Source organism: Salvia hispanica, chromosome 2, assembly GCF_029641045.1.
Source record: "Salvia hispanica isolate PSC_SH4W2 chromosome 2, Shi_PSC_v1, whole genome shotgun sequence".
Taxonomy (NCBI): Eukaryota; Viridiplantae; Streptophyta; class Magnoliopsida; order Lamiales; family Lamiaceae; genus Salvia; species Salvia hispanica.
In genome coordinates, this window is record NC_142693.1 from 27,201,654 (window position 1) to 27,212,499 (window position 10,846).

Below are 10,846 nucleotides of genomic sequence, written 5' to 3' on the forward strand. Positions count from 1 at the left end.
TCCGTAGCATCCATCCTGGCCAGTTTGCACCTTTTCTGCCCATAATTGTCAGTTTGCACTTTTTCTACTCATACTGGCCAGTTGCACACTTTTTGCTGCTTTTTCACGCCAATTCGTTCTGGTCCTTTCCTCCTGATTTAGTACCTCAACCTGCACACTTTAGCAACTATTTTGCACATATTATCAAATAAAGCACGTTATACTGACCAGTAACCAAGGCCTAGAACGAGACTCATCATAGAGTCATTTCCTTTTTTGGTAAAAGTCAACACATTTCTTCCAACCTACTTTACTCTCTCTTACTTTATTCTCTCTGCATCTCTTTACCTTTTTCATTTCCTACTTTATTCTTCATTTACTTAACTCACCTAACACAACTTTTTCTTAATCTCCATACCGAAAAGAAATGCCTCCACTACTATGGAACGGTACTTATTTTAGTTTTGAATAAAAGGGTATAATATTCTAGGCTTGTTGTTTGAACACATCACTTCAATTAGCATTTAGCTAGCAGTGTGCATTTGCAATATGGAGAGAGTTAATTCCCCATTTTTCATACTTTCCCTACTGCTCTTTCGTCTTAGCCTTGCTGCTACTCATCAAATCCATCCTGATGAGTCTGCACTTCTTGCATTTAAATCCCTCATCACTTTAGATCCTAACAATGTTTTGAAAAACAATTGGACTGCCGGAACCTCTGTTTGTACATGGAGAGGAGTTACTTGTGATTCACCTCATAATAGGGTGACTCATTTAGATCTCTCATTTCTGGGACTCGTAGGTAGCATACCATCAGAATTCGGAAACCTTTCTTTTCTTGTTTCTCTGGATTTGAGTCGGAACTCTCTTCATGGTCCCCTACCAAAGGACATTTGCAGATATAACAACCTTCCAAGACTTAAAGAACTTTTACTTTTTGAGAACAAATTGGAGGGAGAGATACCAGTGAGTTTGGGTGAATGTCCACAACTTGAGATTCTTATCTTGGCATTCAGCAACTTTGGTGGACATGTGCCTTCACAAATTGGGAACACCACACACCTTAAGGAATTGTACCTTAATCGGAACAATCTAAGAGGTAGCATCTTAATTATATCTATTTTCAGCTTATTCTTGACTATCAATTAACTGCGGAAATTGATTCTCACATCACTTCGTTATCCTCTAGGTACCATTCCCAAATAAGTTGGCAACATGGGAGCTCTTATTATGTTATCGATTACAGATAACTCTTTAAGTGGTACGATTTATTACATATCATACAATCTAATAGCTACTTGTTAATTTATACATGGAGAAGAGTTACTAGTGATTCACATTTATTGTTCAATGTGTGACTTGTAGGTAGCATCCCCCCAGAAATCAGAAATCTTTCTTTTCTTGTTTCTCTATATTTAGGCTCCAACTATTTACATGGTCCCCTACCAAAGGACATTTGCAACCTTTCAAGACTAAAAGATCTTTTGTTATACAATAACACATTGGAGGGAGGGGGAGTGATCAATTGCTAACTCATCATTTAATTGCTAACTACAACTAATTTAAGGCCATAGGATTTTAGAAAACGTGTGGTCTACAATTTTCCAAGTGTAATTTTTGTTTTTATTAATTAAATCGAAAAAGATAATAAAAAACTCCAAATTAGGGTTTTGGATGAAAATGTCAATATAGTGTTCCAAAAATATCAACCCAATGCTTTGAGAATGTCAACACAATGCTTTAAGAATGTTAACTCATTGCTTATATTGACATTCTACATGTATTATATTTACATATTTTATATAGTATGTTGACATTTCTGCTTGTACGAAAAAATCTAAAAATTTTCAAAATCTTTTTCAAATTTTGACGTCGGAGCATATCCATGTATGATATCGTTGGAATCCTTATCAAATTATCTTTAATTTGATATATGTTGTATGAATTTAAAGTTTTGGGATTTCTTTTAAAAGTTAGTTATAAATAAACATGTGGTTAATTGACATTAATACCCCTATTGATATTTTTTGGAATTAATCCTGCCTTATTGACGTTTTTCGTTGATCGTATTGATATTTAGGGATTAATGATCTAAGCCCTAAATTTGAATATCTAATGGCTATTATTTAGTTGTAGTTAGCAATTAAGTTATGCGTTAGCAATATAACACTCCCCTTGGAGGGAGAGATACCAATGAGTTTGCGTGAATGTTCACAACTTGAGGCTCTTGGCTTGGGATTGAACAACTTTGGTGGGTATGTGCCTACACAAATTGGGAACATCACACACCTTAAAGAATTATGGCTTTCTGGCAACAATCTAAGAGGTATAGGAGCTTATATCTATACTGAAAATGTAACTAATTTTCAGCTTATTCTTGATTATCAACTAATATTCTTCATTCTTTGAAATATCTTTATTTATCTTTGAAATAAATTGTTTGAAGGTCCAATACCATCCACCATTGGGAATCTATCAAATTTGGAGCAATTGGATCTCTCTTCCAACAAATTAAATGGTGAGCTCCCATCTCATGTGCAACTTGAAAGAAATATTATGTCATAAATTTCACAATACCTAAAATATTATGTCATAAATTTCACAATACCTAAAATATTATGCCATTTCTAGAACAATTTTTATTATTTTAATCTATATAATCATATCGTTTGCAAATTTAATGTTATGATCACTACACGTTCCAATTGAAATTAATTCTACAGGTACTATTCCCAAAGAGATTTGTGGTTTTGATAAATTGGAGGTGATGGATTTGGGCTCTAACAAACTTAGTGGCAATCCCACAAGAAGTTGGCAACATGAAAAGCCTTACTAGCTTATTTTTGAAGAATAATTCTTTCAGTGGTATTCCCTCGTTCCATAATAGTTGAGTCGTTTCTCAATACAGTAAATTTCTTATTTTTAATAATGGCAATTTGCAATGATCATAACCACAGTTTAAAAAGAATTTTTATTTATATATATATTTATCTTGAATTAAATTTTTTGAAGGTCCAATACCATCCATCATTGGAAATCTATCAAATCTAATGGGCTTATATCTTTCTTCCAACAAATTAAGTGTTGAGCTCTCATCTTCATTTGTAACTTGACATCTCTTTTAGTAATCTTACTAGTATGCAGTGACATTTTATAAATCTCTCAATATTTACCTAATAAATTATGTACATTTTGTTATAGTAATTTCCTACATGAATACATCTTATTCTGTTTTGAATGATCACATAAGATACTAACTTGATTCTTGTGAGGTTTGGTATCTTTCAACACTCCACTTGTAATTAATAAAATTGATTTATATAATTCTCTATCTAAAATTATCTTTAGAATAACTTTTCCCAACATCTCGTACCAACTTGTACCATCCAGAATCTCTACTTATGAGTTATGGTTATGTCCCAACAAATTAAATGGTGCTTTTATCTACAATACGTTAGTTCACAACATGATTTGCATGTGCAATTTTAGATGTAAAGAAATTTGATTTTTATGCTTCTTATCTTTAAAATAAATGGTTTATAGGTCCAATACCATCCATCATTGGACATCTATCAAATTTGTACAACTTGGATCTCGCTTCAAACAAATTAAATGGTGAGCTCTCATCCTCCATCTGCAACTTGACATATCCTAAATAATCTTCTTCCATTTGAATTCGGCACGAGTTTTAAAAATTAATATATTCTAAAAGTCTCATTTCAATTCGGCACGACTTTTAAAAAGAATGAATTAAATAAAATATTTATCATTAACCGATTTCTCTCCCTAGAAACAGATGCTTATTCACGCCAATCTCATCTCTCCAGCTCTCTTTATTCATAATTTCTGTTATAAGTGTTAATCCCTAGTTAATATCCCATTAACCTTTCCATCATTATTAGACATCGTGGCGTTTGTTGTGTTCTTATCCTTTTTTTTTTATCATTATTCTTATATTTTTTGGGTGCTTCACACTAATTTTACAAGCTCCCAAACTTATCACAATTCTAGTACTCGCTCCGTCCCACAAATATGTACACTTTGAGATGGACACGAGTTTTATGGCACAGTTGGTAATTTAAGAGAGAAGTTGAAATAAAAAGTAATTAAATTATTGTTACTGGAGAATTTGTCTCCTCTGATCTCACCTCTGATCTCATCAGAGGGAAAAAGTTTTCAAATTTAGAAAATGCATATTCATGTGGGACGGGGGAGTATTGAACTTGATCCCAATCCTTTGGATTGGCTTCTTCCTCTAGACTTTGATTTTCCACGGTTTTGCTTTCCCTTAGATTTGCATCTATGTTCCCTACTCAATGCTAATCGCAAAGCAGAAGATCCACATTGTCTCTGGCAAATTTCTTCACCTATCATCAGAACTCTTACTTTATCGACTGTCAGTTTTGCATGTGGTTGGCCGTTAATTTTTTACAAAACTTTTAATCATGAACTACCTCTGTCCCACTCAATATGTCAACATTCTTGAGTGGCACGAGATTTTAGGAACAGTTGTTAGCTGTAGTAAGTAGAGATAAAAAGTTACTTGAGAATATTTTAATGAAGAGAGAAATGAAAATTTATTTTCAATTATAGAAAGTGGGTGGGACGGAGGAAGTACCAAAATATATTGTTTCAACCAAAAGTTTAACACACCTTATATGCAGAATAAAAAAAAAAGGTTGAGCAAATATACGTGACCAATTTTGGACTTTAATCCAAAAAAGTAAGCTAACTTTAGTTAAACATCTTGATTTATGGTAGGTATTTTACAAAAGATTGGTCATCTTGATTGTGAGATTGTGGCCCTTATGCAGGAGGCCGAAAGAATTAGTCCCGGGCCCAATATCCACTGCCCAGCTTCTTCTGGCCCAGCTTGTAACCCTAACTACGTGTCAGTGTGTGAGTGGGTGTTCTCTCTCTCTCTCTTATATGTTATCCTAAAACTAAACCGTCTAACTTCTTACTCTCTCATCTCTCTCGGGGCCTCAGCTTCTTCTCTGCTAATCTAGGGCTTTCCCTGAGATTGTTTCCGCCTTCTCTCTGTGTAATCTTGAGAGTTCTCATCTCTTCCTTCATCTCTAGTGTGAGTGTAAGGTGTGAGCTGGTGTTAGGCTGCTTGTGGAAACCTCTGGTTTCTAGTCACGTTTCTTTGACTGGTGGTTGGTTTCTGGGTTGAAGAGGCTCCTCCGAGAGTTGAGTTCTGGTGTGAATCAGTTTGGTTGAGTGTTGGATGTGAGGTGGTGGATCGAGGGTTCTGGTGTGACTTGTCTTGATTGACTGCGGTCGATTTGTGTTCTCCCTTGGTGCAAATCAGAGATGGCTGGATAATTGAGGGCCGAATATATAGATTTGTGTAGTTGTACGTGGTGCAACTTGAGCCACATCAAAACTTTGTTTTCTTATCAATCTTTTGATTCTGTTTTGCTATTCTACTGCATTCTATTGTTGTTGAAATTACTAACCGTGATTGCAGCTATAGCTTTAGTGTTTTTGTATAAGATCTGTAATCTGAGGGTTGATCTCCTTAGGATTTGTTGTAGATATACTTGGATTATATCAAGCCTTCGGCTGATCAATACCTAACAGTGGTATTAGAGCCACGTTAGGATCAGTCAAGGCTTTGGTATTCACATAGCCTCGCTCCTATCGTGGATATCTAGTAAAATAAGAGATCCTTCTGTCTCTTGGGTGGTATTGTTTTCTGAACCCCTTCCTCTATGGTGTTCTGTGTTTTTTCCTGGTTTTCTCTTCGTTTTCCGCTGTGCTTCCTTCTTTCTATGGTTTCTTGGATTTAATTGTGGGTGGTGATTTTGCTTAAGGCTACCTCAAGTGGTCTGTAAAACTGTGTGGTTACAACAGAGCTTAAGTCTACCTCAGTGACCCCCTGTGCCCTCAAAACATTGAGTGTTTGTGAACTGGGAAATCCTGGGGATTAGATGCTCTGTTGTTCTTGACAACTTGTAGTACCTTGTTCTGTCAGAATCACTCCTAGATTAATTTCAAGTTCTTGTTTCTGTTTCCTGTTGGTCTTCTTTGGTTTGTGGTTTTGTTGTGTTGATCCTCTGTGCTTCTGTGCTTTGTACTTGTTAGCCCCTGGTTCTTTTTCAACATGTCAAACCTTCCTTTTGGACTCACTCCTTTCAATGGAAAGGGTGTTTTCAGCATCTGGAAACAGAAACTTAAGTGTGTTTTAATTCAACAGAAAGTGTATAAAGCCATTGATCTTAACTATTCTGATACTGATACTGATGCCACTAAGGCAGAAATAAATGAGTTGGCTTGCTCTACTATTGTCTTGAGCTTGAGTGACTCTGTGATTATGAAATTTGGTGTTGTTGATTCTGCCAAGGATTTATGGGACAAGCTTGATGAATTGTATACTGAAACTTCTTTGTCTAACAGAATGTATTTGCTTGAGAAACTGTTCAAATTCAAGTTAGATATGTCTAAGGATATTGATGAGAATATTGATTATTTCTCTAAGCTTGTGCTTGATATTAAAAGGTCCGGCGACAAGAATATTGATGATTATACTTCTATTGTTCTCATGAACTCTATTCCTGAATCTTATAGTGATGTTAAAGCAGCCATTAAATATGGGAGGGATACAGCCTCCCTGGATTTGATTGTGAGCTCCTTAAAATCCAAAGAGTTGGAACTAAAAGAGAAGAGTGACTCCAAGGCTGCTCTGGATAAAGCCTTGCAGGTCAGAGGCAGATCCAACACCAGAGGAAAGGATAAGCAGGCTAATGGCAAGTCCTCTAAGAAAGGAAACAAAAAGCATCACAGAAAATAAGTCCAGATCTTCCTCTCAAGACCCTAAAAAGTGTAGGAGATGTTATAAGTGTAATGAACTTGGCCATTACAGTAGGGAATGTCCTCTTAAGAAAAACAAGAAGGATGATCCTGATCAGATTGCTAATTTAGTCAAGTCTGATGATGAAGGAACTTGCTTCATGCTAACTGATGTTATATCTGTGAATGCCTCTCTGGGTAAAGAGTTTAATAAGTCTGAGTGGTTGGTAGACTCAGGCTGTACTTATCATATTTTCCCCTTTCAAAGATATTTTTTCTAATTAACCCATGTTACTAATGGTTTTGTTTCTACGGCCAATAACAAACAGTGCAGGATTGAAGGCATTGGTACAATATGCCTCAGGTTTAATTCTGGTTGTAAGTTTACTTTGAAAAATGTGAAATATGTGCCTAGCCCTACATTATAATCTGCTTTCTTGTGCTTCCCTTGAGGCTGAAGGGTTAGAAGGTAGATGGGGCAATGGAATGATGAAAATCTTTATGGGTTCCTTGTGCATGTTCAAAGCTGAGAAAAAGTATAACCTATATGTGTGCACTGCTCAACCCTTATGTGATATTTCTGTTGCTCATACTGTGAAAGTAAATAATACTGTAATCTGAGGGTTGATCTCCTCAGGATTTGTTGTAGATATACTTGGATTATATCAAGCCTTCGGCTGATCAATATCTAACATTGATGATTTAGAGAAATTGGACATGAGAAAAACAATTCCCTCTTGTCTCCCATTAAGAGTCATATTTTGCCACTTACGTTTGTCTTTTCATTAAGAGTCTTACTTTATTTTAACATAAACGGTAAGTAGGCCTCATATCTCACCAATTTATTCCACTCACGTTTGTTTACATTTCTTAAAACTCGTACCGAAATCAAATATGACTCTTATTATGGGATGGAGGGAGTATTATTTATGTTCCTTGACAAGAGACATTAATTTCATACTCCCCCTCCACCACAAAATGTTAATATGAACAGACATATTATTACAATGAGTAAAATATCATGCATGTGTATTTTTCAATATGTGATTTATATCCTTGTTTTATCTTTCAAACATATTGTTTGAAGGTCCAATTCCATCTACAATCGGAAATCTTTCAAATCTGCTGGTCTTGTATCTCTCTTCCAACAAATTAAATGGTGAGCTCCCATCCTCCATCTGCAAGTTGTCGCAGCTTTATTATCTTCTTCTCTCAAATAATACTCTGAAAGGAAGACTGCCACAGTGCTTTGGAAACTTCATCGGATCTGTGGAAATCTTTCATCTAAACATGAATCACCTTAGTGGCCTCATTCCATATAACTTTACCAAGGGTTGTAATGTTATATCCATCAATTTGGGTAATAACAAATTCCAAGGAAATCATTAATCAATTGCCAATGCCTAACGGGTCTCGACATCGGAAATAATAGAATGCAAGGTGAATTTCCCTTTTGGATGGGAGGCCTTCCCAAATTTAAAGTGCTAGTGTTGAAGTCTAACAAGTTTAGTGGTAACATATCACTTCCTTCACCAACCAAACTCCCATTTCCTGAGTTACAAGTTCTAGATATCTCTCAGAATGCATTTGTTGGCTCTCTACCCGATAGGTATTTGAACAATTTCAGAGCAATGATAGAGGAAAAGAAAAGAAAGGACACAACTATTTCCTTCAACTTCGAGGACATGGGATATCAACAATTGTGAATATAATAGTCACCTTGTAAGGCCAAGATCAGTTATTGGAGAGACTGTTGGAAACCTTCACAACAATTGACTTATCCTCCAATAGTTTCTCCGGGACTATTCCACCTTCCATAGGAAATCTTAAGATTCTCAAATACTTTAACCTATCCCACAATAGCCTCACAGGGCATATACCTTCATCTCTTGGGAACATGAGTGAGCTCGAATCATTGGACTTGTCATCAAACAAATTGGATGGAGAAATTCCAAGTGAATTGACAAGGTTGGCATTTCTTTCGAAATTAAACCTTTCAATGAACATTCTTGTTGGGCATATACCGCAATCCAACCAGTTCTCCACATTTGATAATAATTCATATATTGGAAACTTGGGATTGTGTGGATTTCCGTTGACTAGAAAATGCAATGATGAGAATGGGCCAACGATAAACCCCGCAGATGAGAAAGGCAGCTACCTATCTTTTATGCAATAAGTTAGCATATCAATGGCCTTTGGTTTTATTTTCGGATTCTGGAGAGTTATTGGTTCTTTCATACTTAAGAAATAATGGAGATTTGCATTCTTCAACTTCTTTGATGCTGTTGGAGATTGGCTCTACGTTAGGAGTCTTGTACTTGTATCCAAATGGAGACGGACACTAATCACTTCATCCCTTCAACTTACTTTTTTGATATATGTTGACTTGAGTTTTATTTAAATGTTATTAGCAGTATATTATATGGAAATAGTATGACTTTTGTCCAATATTTTTTTTACTGAAAAGAAAATTTTGAACCATTTTGGTCTCTTTTATATCAATTGTGCACACATGGTTGATGCAGTTCCATCAAATGACGCCGAAAACGTTGATTGTGTTGGAATGACTTGAATTATAGCGTCAAATCCACGTGATGCTTGCGGAACAGGTCGAGGAATCAAAGTCATCGTTTACTCATTTGACATAATTTTGCAAAATAATTGGACCACTCCTTTGCGATTGGAAGCTGACTAAAGTAGCCAGTTTCTTTTTTTTGTATGTATATAAATTATTAAAGTTGAGACTTCTGTGCTCAAACTTCAAACACATTTATGTATTTATTGTAATCTAATTGTATGGGTATTTATCTTATTCATAAAATCATTATTTTGTAGCTTGTTCGTTGCATGCAGAAAATAAACTCACATGACTTGCACTTACAAGTCAAAAAGTTAGGTTGATTAGAGAAGCTTCCCATTAATGAGACACCAAATATGACTTTATTTGATTTAGTTCCTGCAATTGACTGTCAATCTGACTTATATATAGTCTTTGTCGCTATTGGTGGGGGAATGAACTCCAACTCCAAATCAGCGAGGCCGCCAATCTGTGGCTCCTCCTCAGCGGAACCATCCTCCTGCATCTCGCCCCACTCCAAAACTTCCTCGGGCTCCTCATCCGAGTCTTCTTCACTGACCTCATCGTCGTCTACGCCCTCCTCCTCTGAGTTCTCGTTGTCATCCTCATCCGCCGTGCTGCTCCCCATAGACTCGGTCTCATCACTCGAGTCGGGCGTAACCTCTACTCGGCCCCTCTCGCGGGCGGGAGCTCGAGACGACTGCCCCTGCTCGAATACTCCCCCTACACCCCGCATGAGGGCCAAGGGTGGCAACCTGCGGAATCTCCCGCTCCCGGGCGCCTGTGTCTCTGGTGGGGGCCCATCACCGAAGTGGAAGCACCCTGCTGAGACCGCGCTCAGGAAACCGGGCATATCCCCAATAGGCTCATAAGTGGGAGGTGGGGACGACGTGTACAACTCGGCAGTGGCTGTCATCCAACTCTGCCACTCCTCGGGAAACAAACCGACGAGCCTCATGATACCCTCGTAGGGCTTCACCCCATGACAGTTGGCCTCCTCCCATAACTTTGCGTAGTGTGCCACGAACTCCGCCAACGTATCCCCATGGCAGCGGCGGTAGGACCGGAAATAGCGAATCACTGCCTCGGAATCCGCGCCAGCTCGGAGCGGCCTACGATGGGTGTAGCGCTGTCGTGCCATCTGTACGAAAGAATGGCTCTCAAAACGCGACAAAGGAGAAAAAGGTATAGAAGTAATATGCATGGTGTAATATATAGTACTAGCCGTCGTATCGATAAACCGTTAGGGTGTTCCCTGATAGGGGTAGATCGTATTAGTATTCGTTTGAGTGACTCGTGGGCCCTCATAATTTTTGGACGTTCTTCCTCCTTTTAAACGTAAAGGTCGTAATACAGTACGCCGTAGTTCGCATTTAAAGTTCTATTTTCAAGACAAGTTAGGGGTTCGCCCTATCTTGCATCTTTCTGTTGATTTCATCGCTCTTGGAAGCGGTGTAAGAGTCGTCATTCACGACTATTCGTTCATAGATA

The 10,846-nt window shown here is 37.3% G+C and overlaps 2 pseudogenes; both read left to right on the forward strand.

The window, feature by feature from the left end:
- Positions 1-528: 528 nt before the first annotated feature.
- Positions 529-8,163, forward strand: LOC125199689 (uncharacterized; annotated as a pseudogene).
- On the forward strand, positions 8,093-9,219 carry LOC148931990 (receptor-like protein 36; annotated as a pseudogene).
- The last annotated feature ends 1,627 nt before the right edge of the window (positions 9,220-10,846 follow it).